This window comes from Sus scrofa, chromosome 13 (genome assembly GCF_054392235.1).
Source record: "Sus scrofa isolate SSC_HxYL_T2T_F1_AM1 chromosome 13, Sscrofa_HxYL_maternal_Yorkshire_Landrace_v2.0, whole genome shotgun sequence".
In the NCBI taxonomy this organism is placed as follows: Eukaryota; Metazoa; Chordata; class Mammalia; order Artiodactyla; family Suidae; genus Sus; species Sus scrofa.
Genome location: NC_139395.1, coordinates 92,219,912 through 92,233,838, shown reverse-complemented (window position 1 = coordinate 92,233,838; position 13,927 = coordinate 92,219,912). Strand labels below are relative to the sequence as shown.

Genomic DNA, 13,927 nt, shown 5'->3' with positions numbered 1-13,927 from the left:
TTCCTCCTGCTTTTTGGAATTCTTTTTACCACTAAATTGAAATAGACTGTTAACAATTACATTTTATATTTTATTACATTTTTCTTTTTTTTTTCCCTGTTCTTTTCATTTGGAATTTTAAAGCGTACTCTCCTATTTGTCTGACCCATCTTACTAAAGAAGCTTTACATTACAATAAAGATTTAATTAAACAGTTAATCTTCAGAATTAAGTTTTCTCATTTCTTTTCTAAATAGCTACTTCAGATATATTAGAACATAGTTTGTGGATTTCATTTATATAAGTAATATTTTGTCATTAGTATTATTTTGGTGGATTTACAGCCTGTGACTGGGCACATTTTCTTTCCCTAATTTCACAAAATTTTTGTGAAAAACACTGTTCTCCCCAAGATCAAAAATATATAGCATTCCCATTGTTTTACCACTCTCTTGTTTGGTGTTATAAAGATAAGTCTACTCTCAAATGATCTGTTTTTCAGATTTATAGGCATTTGCTTTTTGTAAACTATGCAAATAGTCTAGAAGTTGTTGACTTCAAATTTTTGTTAGATGGCAGTTTACAAGATGAGTAATATTGGCTTACCTTAATTTTTTGCTATTTTCTCACCTGAGTAATTTTCTGTGTTACAAATAGATTAATATTGGGTACCACTCACTTTTAAGGTGAAAATGCTACTTTGAACAAAGGGGAATTAAGAATACAAAGTTTGTATTAATAATGGTATGGTGATTGATCCTGTTCAATTTTTTTCTAAACCGAATTATGCAAAAATTAGAAAATGTGGTTAAAATCATCATATGACAATCGGATACCCTCATTAGGCTGGGAAGCAAGTTTTCACCACTAGTTAACAATAGATCACTCCCAGACTCTTGAGAAAGTAAAAATTTCTTTATGGTTTAACATTTTTATATTGGTATATAGTTGATTTTATATTGATAAATGATTTGATGTTAATTAACATTTTTTACCAAGTCAGATTCTCTGAACTTTAACTCCTAGGATATATAAGCCTATATGAAATTGCTTTTGTTCTCCCATCATAAACTGAAAATCATTTTGCCTCAATAAATTGATTCCTTTTCTTTGGTTTTCAGTTGATGAAACCATATAATATAGGGTTCATAGAATGAGTTCTGGACCCGACTGTCTGAATATTTATTTCTTTCTGCCTTTTACTAGTTGGGTAATTTGCACAAGTCCTTAATGTTTTTGGCTGCATTTTCTTCTTATGCAAAATGGGAAAGATTAATGATAGCCACCTTATTAATAGAAATGAAGAGCGTAGACCCATACCTGATATTTAGTAAACTATTGCTATTATTCTGTAATGACAGGAAGAGCCAATAGTATATGCAATGTTTCCCTTCATTCATTTTTTTTCTCAGTAATTATTGAACACCTACTCTGTTTTAGTAATAAAAGACATTGAAAATGGGGAAATTGAAAAAAAAAATAAGTACATAAACAGATCTTTCAAAAACTGCCATGAAGAAAACTAACAGCATTTATTTTCACTTTACTTATGTTTTGGCTCTCAGGTGCCATATTCTCTTGATTAAATTCAATAGGTATTTTATAACTCTCAACCAAACAGAATATTTCTGGTTTCTGTGGTTAGGTCCTCAAAATTTTAGAGCAATCTGGCACCATCAAAGAGCAGATTGTAGAGTATGAATACTCTCTCGTTCTTCTTTATATTTTATTTCTCTTTTATTCATTAAATTTTTTTTTACTTCTCATTGCTTGGTATTTTCACCATTGCTTTTTTTTTTTTTTTTTTTTAAACTTTGGAGTGGAGATTTGGGGATTTAATTACTTACTATACAAACTTTGAAATAACACTGCTGTTTTCAGACTTTATTTCATTCCATCTTCTGTAGTTCTTCTCCAACTCCTGAATGCTTCTGGGTTCTGCAGAGCAAATTTGTTTTTGTAGCTTTGGAAATACTTATCATACTTTTTCAACTGTTTGTTTTGATTTGATTTGCATGCTTTACCCATCTGCTTTCCATATGCTTATATTAATAGGCTGGAGTTACAGGTATCTTTCTGTATTTATTGAAGATGAGAATTATTTCCTCCTTGTTGTTTTGGTTGAGCTTTTAAGAGACAAAGGGAATGATTAAATTTTTATTATTTGGAAAGTGAAAGTTTGTTGTAAGCTTTTTTGCTTTTTTTTTTTTAAAGTAAGTTTTTAAATAAAGAAGGAATATAATTACAGTGAAATATTACTGAGCCATAAAAAAAGAATGAGATCTTGCCATTTGCAGCAACATGGATAGACCTAGACATTTTCATATTAAGTGAAGTAAGTCAGAAAGACAAATAGCATATGACATCACTTATATGTGGAATCTAAAATATGATACAAATGAACTTATTTACAAAACAGAAACAGACTCGTAGGCATAGAAGACAAATTTATGGTTACCAAAGGGGGAAGAGGTTATGAGAGGGATAAATTAGGCATATGGGATTTAGCAAATATAAACTACTGTATATGACACAGATAATTAATAAGCACTGGTAGCAGTATTCAATATCATGCAATAGCCATAATGGAAAAAATATGAAAAAGAACATATATATATATGCATGAGCACACACACAGATATATATAAGACCCTGAATCATTTTGCTCTATACCAGAACCAATAAAACTTTGTAAACCAATTGTACTTCAATTTAAAAAAGGATTGTAGCCTTCCCTCTCTTTAAAATTTAAACTTTTGAGGAGTTCCCGTCATGGCTCAGTGAAAAAGAATCCGACTAGGAACAGTGAGATTGTGGGTTTGATCCCTGGCCTTGCTCAGTGGGTTAAGGATCCGGAGTTGCTGTGAGCTGTGGTGTAGGTTGCAGACACGGCTTTAATCTGGTGTTGCTGTGGCTCTGGTGTGGGCTGGCAGCAATAGCTCTGATTAGACCCCTAACCTGGGAATCTCCATATGCTGCAGGTGCAGCCCAAAAAAAAACAAAAGACAAAAAATAATTTTTAAATAAGATAAAATTTAAACTTTTGAAACTCTCTTTATAACTTTATCCCATTATCAAACATTTCTATGTTTTCAAAAGTAGGTATCAGTAGGAGTTCCCACTACTCTCACTACTAGTGTCACAGTAGATTAAGGATCCAGCATTGCCACAGCTGTGGTTATGAACACAGAAAAGTAAATTGTTAGACAGTGATTAAAAGGTTCAGTGTCTGCAATCTTAGCCATCCCATTTGCTGATACTCTCTTCTATTCCAGTGTTTATTTTATATGCTCCCAGCTCCAGTACTTTTTTTTTTTCTATTGGGATGTTAAATTCTTTAATACTATGTATTTAGTGTTCTTTGCACCCTTTATGTCCTCACTTCTTCCATTTTCCTTGCTTAAGTTCTATTAGCCATACTTGTTATGACCATGTCCTTCTCATGAATGACCCTCAACATCCTTGCCTCTTTCTCCCTCCATCATAACCCCTGGGGAAACCTCATATTAACAACTGCTACATACCTTCACCAGAGTAGCTGAAAGTAGCTATAGAAAAACATAATTATAATGGCTAGGCTTTTTACATTTTTCTCTCAAGTGGATCTTTAATGCTAACTAGCCAGTCCTATTGTAGTATATGGGAAGAGGAAGATTTATTTCAGTGAATGGCTCACACAGAGGGCAGACCAGAAGGCTAGAAACTTAGGCAGGAGTTGTATAGTCTTTAGGGAGAAATTGCTTCTCTAGGAAACTTAAAATTTAGCTCTTAAAGCATTCAACTAATTGGATGAGGCTACTACATTATTCAGGGTGATCTCCTTTACTTTGAGACATTAACCTTATCTACAAAATACTTTCACAGTAATACCTAGATTAGTGTTTGATTAAATAACTGCATGACAGAGCCCAGCCAAGTTGACACATAACACCAACCATTATATCCTCCCTTGTTTCTGCATGCTCCTTTGCTACAATCCTATTTTTATTCTTTTCTTTATAGCAGATCTCAAAGATTATTTCTACTTTTTCTCCCTAGAACTCTTACTCTCTCCAAACCCACTCCAGTCAGGTTTCTATCTCTACCTCCTCACTGCCTTTACTCTTGTTGAGGTCAGCAGTTATCTTCTTAGAGTCCAAATCACTGGGCAGCGCCATTGTCATCTTTTTCTCTCTAGAGAGATATAGCTACTACTTCTTTCTTGAAGCACTGTCTTAGTAGACCTTAGAAAGTTAAACCATAAATATTCACTTATCTCAGGACACAATCTAAAGACTTTTTTTTATCTTTTCTATCTTCATTCACTCCTTAGTGAGTAAAGTTAAAAACAATATCATATTTTATTATTTCTACTAAAAAATAATGGTGATGGGAAAGATAATGCAGTCATGTGATTTTAAAAATAAAGATTAAAAAAAATCTTATCTGGTAAAATATCACTCATTTACCCATGGCTCTCAGCCATCAAATTGTCTTCTCTGAAGACAACCAAACTTTCCTGTTTCTTATATGTCTTTCCAAAGATATCTTATGAATATGGTATCACATTCATATCAGTGAGAGGCAATATATTATACTGGTAAAAAACTTATACTGTGGAGCACAATGGCTATAATCAAATTCTCTCTCTGCCACTTACTGGTTGTGTAATTAATTGACAAGTTTCGTAGCCAGGCTGTGCCTCAGTTTTCTCTTAATGTAAAATAGAACTAATCATAGTACTGAGAAGGATGGGAGCTCAACTTCTCTCCTAAAAACAGCAAGATTTACAATTAAATGTTGAGTAATTTTCAACCAAATGGGCCAGAAAATTTCAAAAAGATATCCTACACCAGAAGACAAAGAGGAGGCCACATTAAGACGTAGGAGGGGTGATTATGCAATATAAGCAACCCTATACCTCCCGGGTGGGAAGCTCCACAGACTGGAAACTAACTGGTTCACAGAGACTCATCTACATAAGTGAGAGTTCTGAGCCCCACATCAAAATCCCACGTGTGGGGATCTGGCCCTGGGAGAAAGAGCCCCTGGAGCATCTGGCATTAAAGGCCAGTGGGGCTTGTGCGCAGGAGCTCCACAGGACTGGGGGAAAGTCGCACACAGACTTCCACGTGCACTGGGTCCCAGGGCAAAGCAAAGTCTTCATAGAAATCTGGGTCAAACCTGACTGCAGTTCTTGGAGGACATCCTGGGAAAACAGGGGTGAATATGGCTTGTATTGAGGGAAGGACATTGGAAGCAAAGCTCCCGAGAATATTCAGGAGTGTGCTTTCCTCTGGAGGTGGCCATTTTGGGAAAATCTAGCCCCACCCATCAGTCAATGCTGATAAGCCCCAGGGAAAACAACAATCCAGGTGGGATCACAGCCCTGCCCCTCAGTAAACAGGCTGCCTAAAGACCCCCCAGGCACACAGCTGCCTCTAATCCCAATCAAAGACAAAGCCCCACCCACCAGAGGGATAGGAATCAGCACCACCTACCAGTGGGCAGCTATCAGTCCCTCCCATCAGGAAGCCTACAGGAAACCCCATACCAACTTCAGCCACAGGGGGGCAGACACCAGAAGTAAGAGAGGCTACAACTCTATTATCTGTAAGAAGGTCACCACACCAAAAACCTATAAAAATGAAAAGACCGAAAACTGTAACTCAGATGAGAGGGAAAAAAAAAAAAAAACCCAGAAAATCAGCTAAGTGATCGGGAGATTCTCAGCCTCCAGGAAAAAGACTAGATTGTTGATGCTGAAGATGATGCAAGACATTGGAAATAAACTGGAGGCAAAGATGGATAACTTACAGGAAACACTGAGCAAAGAGATACAAGATTTAAAACTTAAACAAGAAGAGATGCAAAATACAATAACTGAAATAAAAAATTCACTAGATGCATCCAACAGCAGAATACAGGAGGCAGAAGAATGAATAAGCAAGGTGGAGGAGAGATGAGTGAAATTATGGATGCAGACCAGAAAAGAGAAAATTAAGATTGAAAATAAATGAAGACAGTCTCAGAAAACTCCAGGACAACATTAAATGCACCAACACCCGTATTATAGGGGTGCCAGAAGGCGAAGAGAGAGAGAAGGGGACAGAAAAAATATTCCAAGAGATAATAGCCAAAAACTTCCCTAACATGGGAAAGGAACCACTCACTGAAATCCAGGAAGCGCGAGTACCATATAAAACAAACCCAAGGAGGAATTCACCAGGATACATATTAATCAAACTGACCAAAATTAAAGACAAAGAGAAAATCTTGAAAGCAGCTAGGGAAAAGAAACAAATAACATACAAGGGAACCCTGATAAGGTTATTGGTAGATTTTTTCAGCAGAAACTCTTCAGGCCAGAAGGTAACGGCATGATATACTTAATGTGATGAAAGGAAAAAACCTCCAACCAAGATTACTTTACCCAGCAAGGCTTTCATTCAGATTTGAAGGAGAAATCAAAACCTTCACAGATAAACAAAAGCTAGGAGAATTATGCAACGCTAAAGCAGCTTTACAACATATCCTAAAGGAACTTCTCTAAGCAGAAAAGAAAAGGCCAGAACAGGAAACAAAAATACCAAGAGTGACAAGGCTCACCAGTAAAGGTATATACAGTAAAGTTATTAAATCATCCATGCACATTATGCCACCAAAATCAGAAATGAGGAGGGTACAAATGCAGGACACTAGAGATGCACTTGCAATTAAGAGACCAACAACTTAATCCCATATACATATAGACTTATATCAAAACTTCAGAATAACTGCAAACCGAAAATCTACAATTGATACACAAATAAGTAACACAAATCCACACAAATACAACACTAAAGATAGTCATCAAACCAGAAGAGAGAGCAAGAGTAGAAGGGAAGAAAAAAGAGCTACAAAAATCCAAAGCAATGAATAAAATGGCGATAAGAACATACATATCAATAATTACCTTAAATGTTAATGGAGTAAGCGCCCCAACCAAAAGACGTAGTCAGGCTGAATGGATACAAAAAAACAAAATCCATACATATGCTGCATTCAAAAAACCCACTTCACTTCTAGGGACACATACAAATTGAAAGTGAGAAGATGGAAGAAAATATTCCATGCAAATGGGAATCAAAAGATAGCTGGAGTAGCAATACTCGTAAAAGACAAAATAGAATTTAAAATGAAGAATATTTTAAAGGAAAAGGAAGGTCACTACATAATGATCAAAGGATCAATGCAAGAAGAAGATACAATAATTTTAAGCTTCACCAGCAAAGGTTCACCGCAATATATAAGGCAACTTTAAAAGGAGAAATCAAAAATAACACAATAATAGTGGGGGACTTTTACACCCCATTTACATCAATGGACAGACAGCCAGAGAGAAAATCATTAAGGAGATTCAGGCACTGAATGAAGCATTAGACCAGATGGACAAAATAGATATAAATATTTACAAGACATTCCACCCAATAGCAACACAATACACATTCTTCTCAAGTGCACATGGAACATTCTCTAAGATTGATCACACCCTGGGCTAAAAATCAAACTGCAGCAACTTTAAGAACATTGAAATCATGGGCAGTGGGGTGGCTGGGCCGGCAGCGGCGGCGGTATGAGGCCCGCACTTGGGGTCCCGGTTGCGAGGAGGAGGAGGATGTGGCGCATGGAGGAGAAATGGCTGCTGAAAACAAGCCAGAAGGATGTAGTATTAGTGACCCTGGGAAAGCAAGCATTGACTACAGGCTGTACGTGTTGGAGTGTCCCCAGCAGAGTCGTCTCCTTCCGGGCAGTGGGTCCTCTCCTGTCCCGGCCGTGCCACCAGCCGCCTTTGGGAGTTCTCCCTGCTCACTGGGAGCTCCGTTCCGTGGGCAGTAGGAGAATGGGGAAGGTTAGAGGAACACGCCCGAGAGATCATGATGCGGCTGCCCTTTGGGATTTCTTTTTAATAATGTGTGACCCTTCACCTTTGATCCCCTGACCTGCATTACCTTGGTAACCATTTCATTTTTTAATTTAAATTCATTTTTTGATTTTTGTGTACAAGCTGTAATATTTCATCTCTCAAAGTGTAACACATGGATTTCCTCAAATAGAGATACCCTTTGAGCGATAAATTTGCAAAATGCTGTCTTCATTTTCTGTATTAAAATTCATTTCAGTTTTTAAAATAAAAATTTAAAAAAAAACATTGAAATCAGAACAAGCATCTTTTCCAACCACAATGCTGTACAACTGGGAATCAACAACAAGAAAAAAACATAAAACATAAACACGTGGAGACTAAACAACATGCTGCTAAACAACCAGTGGATCACTGAAGAAATCAAAGAGGAAATTAAAAAAGACCTAGAGCAAATGACAACAAAGATGCGAAACTCCAAAACCTATGGGATGCAGCAAAAGCCATTCTAAGAGGAAAGTTTATAGCAATACAAGTCCACCTCAGGAAACAAGAAAAAGCTCAGATAGACAAGCTAACTTTACATGTAAAGAAGCTCAAGAGAGAACAGACAAGACCTTAAGTTAGTAGAAGGAAAGAAATCATAAAGATCAGAGAAGAAATCAGTGAAATAGAAACAAAGAAAACCATAGAAAATATCAATGAAACAAAAGCTGATTCTTTGAAAAGATCAACAAAATCGATAAACCCCTAGCCAGACTTACCAAGCAAAAAAAAGAGAGGACTCAAATCAATAAAATTAGAAATGAAAAAGGAAAGGTAACAACAATCATCACAGAAATGCAAAAGATCATAAGAGACTACTATATGCAGCTATATGCCAATAAGACAGAAATCCTAGAAGAAATGGACAAATTCTTAGAAAAGTACAATCTTCCAAGACTAAACCAAGATGAAATAGAAAAGACGAATGGACCCATCACAAGAACTGAAATTGAAACTGTGATTTAAAAACTTCCAACAAACAAAAGTCCAGGACCAGAGGGCTTCACAGGCGAATCCTATCAAACATTTAGTGAAGAGCTAACACCTCTCTTTCTGAAACTATTATCAAAAAACTGCAGAGAAAGGGATACTCCCAAACTCATTCTATGAGGCCACCATTACCGTGACACCAAAACCAGACAAAGATTCCACAAAGAAAGAAAACTACAGGCCAATTTCACTGATGAACATAGATGCAAAAATCCTCAACAAAATACTGGCACACCGCATCCAACAAGACATTAAAAGGATTGTACATCATGATCAAGTAGGATTTATCCCAGGGATGCAAGGGTTCTTCAATATCCACAAATCCATCAGTGTGATATACCACATTAACTAACTGAAGACTAAAAACCATACAATCCTCTCAATAGACGTGGAAAAAGCCTTTGACAAAATCCAACACCCATTTCTGATAAAAAAAAAAAAAACCCTTCAGAAAGTGGGCACAGAGGGAACCTACCTCAACATGATAAAGGCTTTATATGACAAACCCACAGCGAACATCATTCTCAATGGCGAAAAGCTGAAAGAATTCCCGCTGAGATCAGGAACAAGACAAGGATGTCCGCTCTCACCACTACTCTTCAACATAGTTTTGGAAGTCCTAGCCACAGAGATCAGAGAAGTAAAAGAGATAAAAGGAATCCAAATTGGAAAGGAAGAAGTAAAACTATCCCTACTTGCAGATGACATGATACTATACCCCGAGAATCCTAAAGACTCTACCAGAAAACTGTTAGAGCTCATCCACAAATCTGGCAAAGTCGCAGGATACAAAATTAATACACAGAAATCAACGGCATTTCTATATACTAACAATGAAAGAGCAGAAAATGAAATTAGGGAAGCAATCCCGTTTACCATCGCATCCAAAAGAATAAAATACCTAGGAGTAAACCTACCTAAAGAGACAAAAGACCTGTACTCTGAAAACTTCAAGCCACCGATGAAAGAAATCAAAGATGACACAAATAGTTGGAAAGACATACCATGCTCTTGGATTGGAAGGGTCAGTATTATCAAAATGTCTATACTACCCACGGCAATCTACAGATTCAGTGCAATCTCTATCAAATTACCAAGGACATTTTTGACAGATCTCAAACAAAATATTTTAAAGTTTGTTTGGAAGCACAAAAGTTTGTTTGAATAGCCAAAGGCATCCTGAAAAGGAAAAATGGAGCTGGAGGAATCAGGCTCCCGGACTTCAGACTATACCACAAAGCAACAGTCATCAAAACCGCACGGTACTGGCACAAAGACAGAAATATAGCTCAGTGGAACAGGATAGAAAGCCCAGAATTCAACCCACACACCTACAGCCAACTCATCTATGACAAAGGAGGCATGAATATACAATGCAGAAAAGACAAGCCCGTTCAATAAGTGGTGCTGGGAAAGCCGGACGGCCACATGGAAAAGAATGAAATTAGGACACTCCCTAACACCATACACAAAAATAAACTCAAAATGGATTAAAGACCTAAATATAAGACCCAGACACTATAAAACTCTTAGAGGAAAACATAGGCCAAACACTCTCTGACATAAACGACAGCAACATCTTCTCAGATCCACCTCTTAGAGTAATACGTAAAAACAAAAATATGCAAATGGGACCTAATCAAACTGAAAAGTTTCTGCACAGCAAAGGAAACCCTAAACAAAACGAAAAGACAATCCACAGAATGGGAGAAAATCTTTGCAAATGGATCGACTGACAAGGGATTCAGCTCCAAAATTTAGAAACACCTCCTGCAGCTCAATAGCAAAAAACAAACAACCCCATCAAAAAATGGGCAGAAGATCTAAACAGGCAGTTCTCCAAAGAAGATGTACGGATGGCCAAAAAAACACATGAAAAGATATTCAGCATCACTCATTATTAGAGAAATGCAAATCAAAACCAGGATGAGGTACCACCTTACACCGGCCAGAATGGCCATCATCAGAAAGTCTACAAACAGTTAAGTTCTGGAGAGGGTGTCGAGAAAAGGAAACCCTGCTACACTGTTGGTGGGATTGTAAATTGGTGCAACCACTCTGGAAAGCAGTATGGAGATTGCTCAGAAAACTAAAAATAGAATTCCTATTTGATCCAGCAATCCCACTCTGGGGCATCTATGCAGAGAAAACCATGAGTTGAAAAGATACATGTACTCCAATGTTCATTGCAGCACTCTTTTCAATAGCCAAGACATGGAAACAACCTAAATGTCCATTGACAGAGGAGTGGATCAAGAAGACTTGGTACATACACACAATGGAACATTACTGAGCCCAGAAAGGAAAGAAATAATGGCCTTTGCAGGAACATTGATGGACCTAGAAATTATCATGCTAAGTGATGTCAGTCAGATGGTGAGACACCAACATCAAATGCTTTCCCTGACATGTGAAATCTGAAAAAGACAGACTGAACTCCTTTGCAGAACAGATACTGACTCACAGACTTTGAAGAATTTATGATTTCCAAAGGAGATGTTTTGGAGCGTGGGGTTATGTGCTGGGATTGTGGGATGGAAATCCTATAAAATTGCATTGTGATGATCATTGTACTACCATAAATGTAATAAATTCATTGAAAAAAGAAAGAATGAATGAAAAGGAAGGGGTGAAAAAGCATTAGATAATAAAGAAAAAAAATAGGAAGTAATCATAGTACTTGACAGGGTTGTGAAGTATAAATAAGTAAGTGTGTTAAGAGCTTAGATGAGTGACTGGCACATAATTAATGCATTCCTTCTTTTTGCATAAATGATAGCATAATATACACAATGACAGGCATCTTCCTTTTTTTTTTTTTTTTTCTTTTTACAGCTGCACTTGTGGCATATGGAATTTCCTGGGCTTGGCGTCAGATCAGAGCTGCAGCTGCCAGCCTACACCACAGCCACAACAACATGGGGTCTCAGCTGCAACTGTGACTTACATGGCAACACTGGATCCTTAATCCATTGCGTAAGGCCAGGGCTCAAAACTGCATCCATACAGATACTGTGTCAGGTTCTTAAACTGATGAGGCACAACAGCAACTCCAACAGGCATCTTGCTTTTTTTTTCTTCCCCCCATCAAGTAAATTGACCGACTTTTGAGCACACAAATCATGCCTCATTTTTTTCTAGTGGCTGAATAGTCCATTGGATTGATATGCCATCTAGTTTAATTGGGTCTAAAATCCACTATTTTTGTTGATGATCTGTATCTGTTAGCCATCTCCATTTGGATACCTAATAAGCACAAAACTTTCTAATTATCCTTGTGTTTTCTATTTCTCTCATTTCCTATTTTATCTTATTCTTTCAGCTCTACCTTCAAAATATACTTCACATTTGATTTTCTCTTGTGCTTGTTGCTGCTACTTTTAATCCAAGTTAGCATTGCTTTACTGAGTTGCTCAAGACCAATTTTGAGAGTAATCATTGTAAGCTTTTGGCAAAATATGTTCAGCTCTCAGTGTTCTCCTATTTGATCTCCCTTCTACCCCTTTTCCTCTTTTACAGTCTGTTCACATTGCATTGTAAAATATAAATCTCACCCATACCAAAATTTCCAGTGGGTCTTAACCTCACTTAGATTTAATTATCGAGTCCTATTTAGGTCTTAGAAGAATTCCCATAACCTAGCCTTTTGATTTTGTACTCAACCTTGTCTTCCTTCTGCTTATGCCTGTTTCTGTGCTTAAGCCACACTAAATACCTTGCTCTTCTATGAGTCCCCTCATAATAATTTACCTCATAACATTTGCACTTTTTAGTCCCTCTCCCTGGAATGCTGTTCTATCATATAATCATGCTCATTCCCTCAATTTATGTTTAAATATGAGCTCTTTAGAGAGGCCTAACTACCCAATTTGCTCTCTAACCTTTTTAATCATACTTTGTTTTTTAGCATCTGTTCACTTTTTTTTAATAGGTTTTTCACTGATGTATTTTTCATTTGTGTATTATCTATCGAAATACTATCTTGTCACTAGAAGTTTAAAATCATGGAAGCAGATACTCTGTCTCACTCATTTTTGTACTTGTAGTGCATAGAACTGTGCTCAGTACTTGTGTATTGGTAGATGAATGAGAAAGCCCTAAATAAGTGTTTATTGGACTCTTCTGTGTTAAAAGACTAGTTTTTAAATTACAGTCTGTCACAACCTAGTACTTTTGTAAAATGCAGCAATTGAATCTAATTTTATTATTAGATTCAATAGACATAAGATTATTCTGTCAGATTTTTATAACTTTTTTTTTCTTTTTAGGACCTTACCCATGGCATATGGCAATTCCCAGGCTAGGGGTCAACTCAGAGCTGTAGCCACTGGCCTACACCACAACCATAACCACACCAGATCTGAGCCACGTCTGTGACCTACATGCAATGTCGGATCCTTAACCCACTGAGCAAAGCCAGGGATCAAACCCACATCCTCACACATCCTAGTTGGGTTGGTTACGCTGAACCAGGATAGGAACTCCCTATTATAATATTTCTAAAAACTTACTTTCAAATGTATACTTTCAGCGAATTGGTAACAAGCATTTGTGGTCAGCACATGATTGCTGAACATATGCTTAGTAGCGCAATACTAGAACAAGTTTGCCATTTTGTAGTGAGCAGTTAAAATGTGAAGGCTAAATGAAGTACTCTTCTCTTTGATAGACAAGAAGAAACTACTTCAAAGCCCACATCGCAGAATCCAGGCTGACTTCCTATAGTATTATTGATTTGTTGAAATCTGGGAGTTCCTGTCGTAACTCAGTGGAAACAAATCTGACTAGCATCCATGAGGAGGCAGGTTCCATTAGTAGCCTTGCTCAGTGGGTTAAGGATCCGGCATTGCAGTGAGCTGTGGTGTAGGCCACAGACATGGCTCGGATCCTGCATTGCTGTAGCTGTGGTGTAGGCCAGCAGCTACAGCTCCTATTCAACTCCTAGCCTTGAAACCCCCATATGCCACATGTGTGGCCCTAAAAAGACAGTAAAAAGTAAAAAAATAAAATTCTGTTAGTAATGCAAGTAAA

General features: G+C 37.2%; 2 protein-coding genes across 8 annotated transcripts in view; one reads left to right on the top strand and one right to left on the bottom strand.

The window, feature by feature from the left end:
* IL20RB (interleukin 20 receptor subunit beta) overlaps positions 1–13,927 on the bottom strand; it is a 991,209-nt gene that overhangs the window by 491,489 nt on the left and 485,793 nt on the right. The gene's annotated exons all lie outside the window — the stretch shown is intronic.
* The window catches only part of STAG1 (STAG1 cohesin complex component), a 420,442-nt gene that overhangs the window by 257,368 nt on the left and 149,147 nt on the right, over positions 1–13,927 (top strand). Inside the window, exon 1 of one of the 7 annotated variants that reach the window (XM_084989806.1) lies at positions 12,681–12,890. The exons of the other annotated variants lie outside the window; for them this stretch is intronic. The gene's annotated coding sequence lies outside the window, so the exon portion shown is untranslated. Of the gene's footprint in view, positions 1–12,680; positions 12,891–13,927 lie in introns of those variants that run through there. 7 annotated transcript variants of the gene reach the window in all.